The sequence below is a fragment of the Montipora capricornis genome, chromosome 4, assembly GCF_036669925.1.
Source record: "Montipora capricornis isolate CH-2021 chromosome 4, ASM3666992v2, whole genome shotgun sequence".
Taxonomy (NCBI): Eukaryota; Metazoa; Cnidaria; class Anthozoa; order Scleractinia; family Acroporidae; genus Montipora; species Montipora capricornis.
The window spans coordinates 466498-474323 of record NC_090886.1 but is presented as its reverse complement, the minus strand read 5'-3'; the positions used below and the strand labels follow the sequence as shown (position 1 = coordinate 474323).

Here is a 7826-nt window from a genome sequence, read left to right as displayed (position 1 = left end):
AAAACAGTTAATATATGGTGATTGCCTGACACTTAAAGGGGCCAGAAACAGAGAACCTACGATCCCCATACTTAGTTTATTAACCTCCATTAACCAGCCTGTCTTTATAGGAACTTCTAACAATCTATTATTGCAAGAACGCAATGCACAGGAACTACCACGAAACTAAAACAAATTGGACAGAAAACGAGGTGAAAGTCAAATGAATCCCTCATAAACGAGTAGAAAAATCTTAGTCCTTATAAGATAGCATTGCACTCGAGTTATCAATTTTTGAGAAAAGAAAAGCATGAATAAGAATTTCGGTTGATTCACGATTTACTCATTTCGTAATCTTACGAATGTTTCTAAGATGATAATGACACGATTTGCAGATCGCAAATCTTAAGTATGGATAGATGTTCATAACCGATGGGCATCTAGGGACCTTAAGATTTACGACGGCGACGTCCAGGAAAACGTCACCTCAAAATATCACTTTGCTTTATCAAAAGTCTTTCGAGGTTATTCTATCTCGTTCACTTCTTACAATTTGTGCGAAGTATCCTAATAATAAATTAGTACGAGCAGTTTCAAAGTGAGAATACGGAATGAAAGATTCTCTGTTGCATGCTTACGGTGATGTCAAAACCTCAAATTTGGTAATTTCGCGTCGTCCTTATGCGGAGTACCACAAGAATACATGCTAAAATCCTCATATTTTTGTTGGCTTTCAATACAATACAATACATACTTAATTGACCGCTCCCCATAGGGGCTTTTCAGGGCCAATGTAACACAGCGAAACGACGGAACAGAACAAGGACAACTGTTAAGAATCCCAACCGGCCGCAGGCAAACCAGTTGGCTATTTACAAGTGCAGCTGGGAAGTTGAAGTTGAACCAGGATCAAATTCAACGAGTGGTCAGAGCGGGTCTTGAACCCGGGATCTCCGGATCGCAAGGCAAACGCCCTAACCACTCGGCCACACTGCCTCCTTGGCTTTCCCTCACAGTGAGCTTTGGGCGCCTGTGATGTAATCAATATTCTTTTGGTCTTGAAGTTTTGTCTTGTGGCGTATTTTTGTCATTATGTGGTGAGGTTTATTAAATATTATGTGGCAAGGTTTGATGATTTTGTGTTGTGTTTCTATCATGATGTGATAAGGTTTGATCGTTTCGTGCTTGTTTCCATCATGATGTTTTCTTTTGACCTGCTGTGTTTACATTTCGTGTGGTGTGGTTCTTTTTATATGACATTGAATTTCTCCCTTTATGTGATTATAAACACATGCATGCAGCATGTCAAAAGAAGACCTCAACGCATCATGATGGAAATACAACACAACCATCAAATCTCTTCACATAATGACAAAACCTCATCACTACATTGTAATAATGTTGCCACAGTATACTATGACAAAACTCCAAATCATTAAGACAAACCTTCAAGACCAAAAGAAGTAAGTTGTGGCTTTCCATACGAATGAACGTCAGTGAGAAAGAAACAGCAGAATCAAGTAATAGGTATGGTTAAGCCAAGGTTTGTCTTTGAATTAAAGAAATAGCTAGTCAATCATCCAATTTGCAATACTTTTACAAACCTTGAGTAAAAGTTCCTCTCAAGAATAATAGTCCAGAAGAATATTGTTCTGGACTAATCAAAAAGCAATAATTTTTATCTAATTTTTTCAAGCTTTTCCCTTGCATCTTCACTGAATTAACCCCCCAGCATAGAACCCCAACACACATAATGATACAGCTTCTATGTTATTACATGTATAATTAGCATTACTTTTATGTCTCATTTAAAAATGACTTGGTTATTCATATCTCAATAGGCCTAGGAAAAGGGAAAACCTGATGAGAAATCAGAAGCAACAGCCACCAGCTCAAAATGTAGGTCTATCCTTGCAGTCAATTTGTTATAATGTGCTATGTTATGTATTATTTCCATCTGAACTGGCAGGTGTCACGCCTCATACAGTTCGATGTAACTTGAAAAGTAGATCTATAACCATGCAATTGATTTATTTGTTATAGTGTACTTAAGCAATAGACCACACGTTTCTATGGTTTATAGGCTTATAACCATGCACGCGGGATGTTGGTAGAACACGAGAAGAATTCCAACATTCCAAGTGGTTTATCATGCCTATAAACAATAGAAACCTGTGGTCTATTGCTTTTATATAATAATTCAGAAGACGCACGATTTTTCCATGAGTAACAATAGCTGATTGACCAATCAGAGTGCGCGCATTGATTTGGTTATTATGTAATTAGCAGTACCATCTTCATCTGAACTGGCGGGTGGCGCACCTCATACAGTTCGATGTAACTTTAAAAGTAGATCTAACCATGCAATTAATTTATTTGTCATAGTGTACAACGTAGTTTAATTTCCATCTGAACTGGCGGGTGGCACACCTCATACACTGTGGTACTGTGTGGTATAATTTTCATCTCAACTAGTTGGTGGCACACCTCATGCATAGAGTTTGATGTACATGTAATTTGTAAAGTAGATCTAAGCATGCTGTTAATTTGCTACAGTGTTCTATGTAGTATTGTCCATCTGGCTCTAAAGTTAGTTGTGAAAAAAACAAATAATCAAATCTCTTGATTGCTTATTTTCTCAAAAGGATGCAAGTGTTTTGTGCAGGATCAATGCCCGAAAAGGCAGTTTCAGAACTTTGGTTTAAGCTAGAAGCAAACAGAGAACATATTGTCTAGTTTTGTCAAGTTGTAGCAGAGCTATTTGACGTTGAAAGTCGACTTATATTTTATTGAGTATCACTAACATTGAAGTACACACAATTTCATGAAAATTTAAAGTCAAGAGGATGTGGAAAATCAGCGTATGCTAAAGTTGCTTTTATGGAAAATTACTCCATGCACCTTTCATAATGTTGTTTATAACACCTGTTCTTTTCCACTTCTGTTTATATATGCAGGTTGTGCCTACTGAAGAAGAGCTACCTGAGTTGAAGCAAGATTCTTCTCATTTATCCTCATCGTGGGGGAACTCCCGAATTATGATGACATTTTTATCGTTGAAAAAGGCGAACGAATACTAAACGTTGCGGGAGGCCACCTCGTTGCTCTTAAATGTTTAGTTTGTTTTTATTATACTCAAACCTGCAAAAATACATACATTTTCCCTGCCGAAACACGCTCTCCAAATATTCGATTCAATTCAGACAAAATTCCTGTCAAGGCGACAGTTTTTGTTGATGAAATTAGCAAGTAGGAAGTCGGGAAGTTTGGACAAGACGTAACAAACAATCTTATGGCCCTAAAATAAGTTATAGTAATGTGAATCTAGAGTTGTGCATTTTTACTTAAGTAAGCGATTGTAATTTTACGCTTGAGTTTATGTTACCCATAGTTGAAGCGTCATGTGTAATCTTGGCCGTAACAAATGACCCACTGTATTACTTGGCAATCGAGGACAACAATTTGCGTTTCATTCAGTGTGTAAATTTTACGCTCAGAGTTTCAAGCTGTTTTTATTTCGACCCGACTTAATTAGCGAGAGTTATAGTCGCACACCATTGACTATTCATCTCTCGATTTGTTCGAATTTTACGAAATTATTAAAGGTTATTCGCAATGGTAAATAATAGTTTATAGCAATTGTTTGTCGGTGCTAATTTCCAGACTGAACAGAGAATGGCAAACGGGCCATTAAATCGCTCAGCATAGAAGCCGGCATCCACTAAACTCGGGATTAAGGAAAGTATTATAGTGTCTTAGCTGGAAAGTCATATATCAATCGGACTTGTGTTACATATCTTTTGTCTTTTCATTTTTGGGGAACTTTCAAACTATGATACAAAGACACAAGTCCGTCACGGAAGCATAACGTAACACTCGTGTCTTCAGATCAAATTCAGTTCATTCCTTCTTCGCCCTCTTTTGCCGAGCAAAATGCAACAAATTACTACACGAAAATCCGAACCGGTTTTCCTTTTCTTGGATCTAATCCGAGACATTTTTCTCTGCAAATTCAACAAATGCGTTGCTGTGAAAAACAGCTCAAGGTTTTCCTAAATAGGGTCACAAATAGCGATCGCTATGATGTCATTCGTGTTTGCCCCTACTGTATTCTGTATTCTGTGGGGGGCACAATTTGGAGTCTCAAGATCGACTGGTTGTCCCAAAAAATCTCAATTCAGTCTGGATTAGAACTGCGTTCTGTCGAACGCAACAACGTACTTTTTAGCCAAGAAACCGTCTTTCGTTTTTGTGTGGGATTTCCCCACACTTTGCATGTCAGGACCAGCGATATTTCTTTATTACTCGGGCCCGTAAGGGCACCGAGTTATAAAACCCGTTAGATTTCAGTTTTTTTCCCTGGTGCAGCAAAATGCACACTGGAAAGCACGTGGCGGTGTTTTGATTGGGCAATGTACAATAGAAGGTACATGGCGCTGTTTACATTGGTTATTAAAAGCAAACCACGTAATACAAAATCATGGAGAGCACGGTGATGGGTTGTTTGGATTACTGAAGATCGACGTTGCAATGGCATAATCGATTTCTTCTTTGGGCGCTCAAAACACATACAAAGAAAGGCATACGCTTTTCGCGGTAGACCCACACTAAAAGATGTCAAGCGTCACCTTCGAAACGGGTCGGTCCGCGAACTGAATGAAACGGTAATGTACTCAAAAGTAACTGAAATGGACGCAACTATTGAAAGCGATACAACAAGTCAAAATACTAATTCTTTAATAAGCAGCGGGTACTTTATTGAGAACTACTCTGAAAATGACAAAGAAAATAACTCCACAAACAACATAGACGCCATATTGGAATCTTCTGAAGACCAACATTGGCACAGCGAACAAATGGCCTCACGGTTGTACCATTTTCACCGCGAACAAATAGCCTCCCGCTCAGTGTACCATTGACTACGAAGATAATTTCTTTGTCAATTGCGTTTTGTTAAACAGTTTGTCTCTTTGTAAAGTTCTAGCTTATATCATTTGTTCAACTAGCGATCGTGTTGATTGCCTTCTTGTGTATAAAGTCCTGTTCTAGTTTTACAAGATTTCATATCATCAGTGGAGACTGTGATCAGCTTTTTAATTGTGATCTGTAGTTTGAAAGGCCGTACAGTTATTTGATTCGCAATGATGATAAAGACTTGATTTCAAAGGAGAAATACAGGTCTCGATATGCAAAAGTGTTTTTACTTTAGTTGTGATTTGCGTGTGCATCGACATAGACATAACCGAGAACCGAGCAGAATTACAGAGAAAAGGCTGAGACGTCTATTTAAAAAAAGCAGAAAAAGGAGTAAACTTTCTGGAACATATTTAGTTAACAATGTACCGAAGTCATCCACATTTCATTGGTATTAATAGATCACTTGCTCGTAAACACAAGTATAAGAGCTACCTCAGGTATGCGTTTAACTCTAAGCACGTGGTATGTAATACTTTTCCAAAGCGTGGATAAACAGGTAAATACAAAATGAAAGTTAAATTTAATACAGAAATCAGGAATACCCGTTACGATTTATAAAAGAATGTTGTGTGGTTTTCTCAGAAACGAAACGTATTTATTTTGAATTCAGGGTGAACTATGTACACAGTGAGTGGCCAATCAAAACAGAGTGTGTAATTGGAAATCTAAACACCTACGAGGTACAAAAACAAACTGAGCACGTGAACCTGAAGTATTGCAAATCATGATGCTGACAAGCACAAAGCGAAGGAAATGGATCATGCACAGGACGTTTTGAATACCTGAATGATTTTGGGCTAGATTAAAGCGATATATTGTTAAAAATTCCCAAGTTATCCCTTTTCGTGAGAATTAGTAATGTAAACAAGTCTAAATTGGGTTAACGAGAAACCTGTGATTGTAAAGCTAGTAATTGCCATGGTTCTTATGTAATACATGTAATACTAGACCCTCCGTGAGGGTACACTGGGTTGCCTGTGGTACGTGCAGCGTTCCAGGCAAATTGTGACTGGCCCACGGACCGATTACGGGCTTGCAAAAACAAAGCAAAAGGTAATTAAAAAACCATATAATAAACTACTTACTAACCGAGCTAGCTCGAGCCGTACTGGGGAATATTGGCCCTGGGTCGTTTTTGAACGGACCTCGCTGCGCTCGGTCCGTACTGCCACCCAGAAGTCATACCAGCAGAGGCCCTTTGGCTCACAGGTCCTCTCACGTTCGTACGACGAAACAGATCCTTTTCTGAGGTTAAAAACCTGGCTACTGGCCTAACTCTTTTTCCTACTTTCCCAACCGCGAGAAAACCGCGGTAAATCAGCCATCGCCAAAAAAATTTTTTTTCTCAAATTATATTTAAAGATAGGGGGAAAAAATACATCATTTTAAAGCTAAGAAAATAAGCTTTCCAACAGCATATAACTTATTTACAGACAACTGAAACATTTTATAAAAGCGAAAGTTGAACGAAAAAATTTAAGAAAAATAACAGTAAAATATGTTTTCTAGGCAAAATTTGGTCATTTTAGCGTTGATTACGAATTTTGGAAGCAAAACTAATATTTTCTGCAATTTATCTGCTTTCTTGGACATAAATTCGACCGAAAACTGATAAGGCACGAATATTTTTAGATTTTTAGGAATAATAGATAACGTGGTTCAATGCGTAATGTGATAATGCGATAAAAGTGTCAAATTTGCTACCCATTGCTAACGGCAACGGAAGCGATCGCATTACGAATAATTAACCTCTGTTGCCAAAAACCACCCAAATAACGATCATGACTAAAACACCACACGAGTACATACGGGTAACATACGAGTAACATACGAGTAACATACGGAACATACGGATACATACGAAAACATACGACTGACATACGACTGACATACGAGTAACATACGAGTAACATACGGATACATACGATCAACATACGGATACATACGAATACATACGAGTAATACGAATGTTTTTCTCATAAAGGAAGCTCTAATTATAAGCCTTGCAAGCATTTTTCACGTCAGCAAACACGTACCCGGCTCAGTTTGAGGAAGGGGGGGTGGTGTTGATAGACCCTCCAAGGCTTTCGTTAAATTTAGTCACAGTAAAATAAATTCACATGGAGTGGAAAACCCTTAAGGCGGCGAAAGACGAGATACAAAAACCCTCAAGCTGTGGCGCAACATTGTTTCGTTGCAAGTTCTGGTCGATGTTTCACGTTTTTCACTTTGCGTGATCAACTTGACCCGCAAGAAAAACATTTGTTGCGGGTTGAAGAAATGCAGGGCGCTGAGTGGTTGATTTGCTAGTACAAGAGCACATTTGTTGCGCGACAAGTTGTGAGCTTGATGAAAAACGAGCAACAAAGCCAAAATTTGTATAGATCTGCGCTCTACTTTTCGCAATAACTTTCTTCAACCCGCAACAAATGTTTTTGTTGCGCAACAAGTTGATCATGCAAGGTGAAAAACGGGAGAAATCGACCCAAACTTGCAACGAAATAATGTTTCGCGCCAAGTTTAGGGTTTTTGTATCTCGTATTTCGCCGCCTTTAGCTTGCGCAACAAGATGACAGTATATTTTGGATGTTGCTCTCGTAGATGATTGACTGTCAGGCCAGTTTACATTTAAGACACGTAAGGAAGTCAGAGCAGGTCTGTCATAATCTTTTACCCCATTTAAGCTTTCTGGCTTGATTTTGCACTGATTTTTTGCACTGACTTATCATAGGCAACTTAAGCTGAAATAGTGAAATCAAGATGGCGGATCTGATGACGTCACACGACATAAGCGACATCCAAAATATATTGTCATCTTGTAGCGCAAGCTAAGGGTTTTGCACTCCTTGTGAATTTATTTTACTGTGACT

At 38.5% G+C, this 7826-nt stretch overlaps 1 long non-coding RNA gene across 1 annotated transcript; it reads left to right on the top strand.

The window, feature by feature from the left end:
* The first annotated feature begins 1332 nt into the window (after positions 1-1332).
* On the top strand, positions 1333-3172 carry LOC138044482 (uncharacterized). The gene is made up of 3 exons (XR_011131438.1): positions 1333-1506; positions 1821-1878; positions 2937-3172. It is a non-coding gene; the product is annotated as an uncharacterized lncRNA (long non-coding RNA).
* The last annotated feature ends 4654 nt before the right edge of the window (positions 3173-7826 follow it).